The following is a 2,740-nucleotide window of genomic DNA, read 5'->3' on the forward strand; positions in this document are numbered from 1 at the left end:
CAATCCACTCACCTCAGCCTCCCAAAGGCGCGGGATTACAGGTTGAGCCACCGAGCCCGGCTGTTTTTATTTTTTTAATAAATCATGATAAGGCCAGGCACCATGGCTCCTCTGTAACCCCATCACTTTGGGAGACCGAAGTAAGGGGATTGCCTGAGCCCATGGGTTCAAGGCCAGCCTGGGCAACTTGGAGAGACCTCATCTCTCAAATAAATGAATAAATATTAGCTGGGCATGGTAGTTTGCGCCTGTAGTTCCAGCTACTCAGAAGGCTGAGGTGGAAGGATTGCCTGAGCCCAGCAGACCATAGGTGGCCATGAGCATGCCACTGCACTCTGGCCTGGGCAACTGAGTGAGACTCCAACTAAAAAAAAAAAAAAAAAAGCCCGGTGTGATGGTTCACATCTATAATCCCAGCACTTTGGGATGCTGAGATGAGAGGATTGCCTGAGCCCAAGGGTTTAAAACCAGCCTGGGCAACTTGGCGAGACCTAATCTCTACAATATATAAAAAAAATTAGCTGGGCATGGTGGTGCGTGACTGTATTTCCAGTTACTTGGAAGGCTGAGACAGAAGAATCACCTGAACCCAGTGGGTGAAGGCTGCAGTGGCTGTGAGCCTGCCACTGCACTCCAGCCTGGGTGACAGAGTGAGACTTCAATTCAAAAAATAAAAGTAAATATAAAAATAAAATTAAAAATCATGATAGTATTTGTTTGTTTATTTATTTGTTTGTTTGTTTATTTATTTATTTAGGCTTAATGCAGTAGCATAGTCATGGCTCACTACAGCCTCAAACTCCTTGGCTCAAGCGATCTCATCTAAGCCTCCTGACTAGCTGGGACTACAGGTATATGACACCATGCCTGACTTTTTTTTTTTTTTTTAACTTTTTTTGTAGAGCTGACATCTCACTGTGTTGCCTAGGCTGACTTGAACTTTTGGGCTCAATCAATCCTCCCACCTTGGCCTCCCAAAGTGCTGGGATTACAGGCATGAACCACTGCACCCAGCCATTTCATTTCATTTCATTTTGTTTCATTTATTTGAGTCAGAGTTTCACTTTGTCACTTTGAGTGCAGTGGCACAATCATGGCTCACCATAGCCTCCAACTTCTGGGCTTGGGTGATCCTTCTGCCTAAGTCTCCTGCATAGCCACTATGCTAATTTTTTGATACTTTTGTAGTGATGAGATCTTGCTATATTGCTTAGGCTGGTCTCGAATTCTAGGACTCAAGCAATCTTCTGACCTCAGCCTCCCAAAATGCTGGGATTAAAGGCATGAGCCACCACACCCAGTCTTTGTTACTATTTTAAAACATAAGCAAAAAAGTCCAACTTATGCTTAAACTCCAAGTGCTCTCATTACTTTCTTTTTCTTTCTTTCTTTCTTTTTGCATCCTTCGCCCAGGCTGGAGTACAGTGGCACGTTCACAGTTACCCCAACGTCGACCTGCAGGGCTCTGGTGATCTGCCCGTCTCAGCCTTCCAAGTAACCGAAACTACAGGCGGACGCTACCAGGCCTCACTAATTTTTGATTTATTGTGGAGATGAGGTCTTGCCAAGTTGCCTGAGCTGGTCTCGAAATCGCGGGTTCAGGCAATCTTCTCGCCTCAGCTTCCCAAAGTGCTGGGATTACAGGCTTGAGCCTTCGCACCTAGCCAATCTCATTACTTTTTTTTAGCTAATTACAAGTAGCTCAAAAGATTCAATTCTTTTTTTTTTTTTTTTGACTCTGCCCTCTGGAATCGTATTCAAATCTAATTCCTCTTACCTAACCATTTAAAACATTTGAGGAAATCTCTTACCTGATGTTCTACTGGACAACTTTTCTACTTTAGCATCAATAAATGATCATGGTTCTTTTCAATCTTTGTGTGATTCTTTAATATTGTTCAGATTTTTCTGGGCATTCGTTCTGGGCAATTGTTTGGAATTCATATCAAATTTGCAAGTCTATAATTTTCAGAATCGTTTTGTTATTTACCCTTCATAAAATTCTGCAGAATTATGTTTCTTAATTTGTATAAAAACATTTCTACTCTCTCTAAATTTCCCTAAAGTTTCTGGAGTCATGTTTAAAAGTTATTTCAGTGTCTTTACACATAATTCTTTTGACAATAAAAATTTGAACTCATTTAAAGCAAGATGAATTTTTTTTCGTATAATGCAATGTGAGTTCAATTCTTTTTAAATGGTACTCATCAGCCATTCCCAGATTGAAGATGAGCCTAGATGGATGAGAATCTGAAAGCATGCAAAAAACAAAAACAAAAACCTTTTTATTAGAATCACTGTCAAAGTGCCTTTTGCCCAGCTGAAATTTGAAATATCCAGATGATCTTTTCTTCTATTATTTTCTAAGATGCTTTGCTAATTTGTCCTGCATGAAAATTACATGAGAATTTTGGAGTTCTCCAAGTAAAGCTGATCCCATTAACATACATTGTTTTCTTTCCCGAAACAAATGGTCTGATTTCATAAAATGCATAACTAGATTTCCAAGTAGTTTAAGTTAATCCATATTTACGTGGTCTCAACTGTATAGCACTAACAGGGGGAAAAAAACGACTATGAAAGACATATTGATCTGTAATTTGTGACCCTTTCTCCTACACCACATAATGAAAGCCTGGGATTTATTTTCTTACATGCCCACAAGATGTAAGGGAAGTAGCACCCCAACAGTGCAAACTCCTAGTGAATGTTTCATATCACTGGTTAGAAATGCTACATA

This window comes from Carlito syrichta, unplaced genomic scaffold, assembly GCF_000164805.1.
Source record: "Carlito syrichta isolate Samal-C Ts95f unplaced genomic scaffold, Tarsius_syrichta-2.0.1 Scaffold109760, whole genome shotgun sequence".
NCBI classification, from domain to species: Eukaryota; Metazoa; Chordata; class Mammalia; order Primates; family Tarsiidae; genus Carlito; species Carlito syrichta.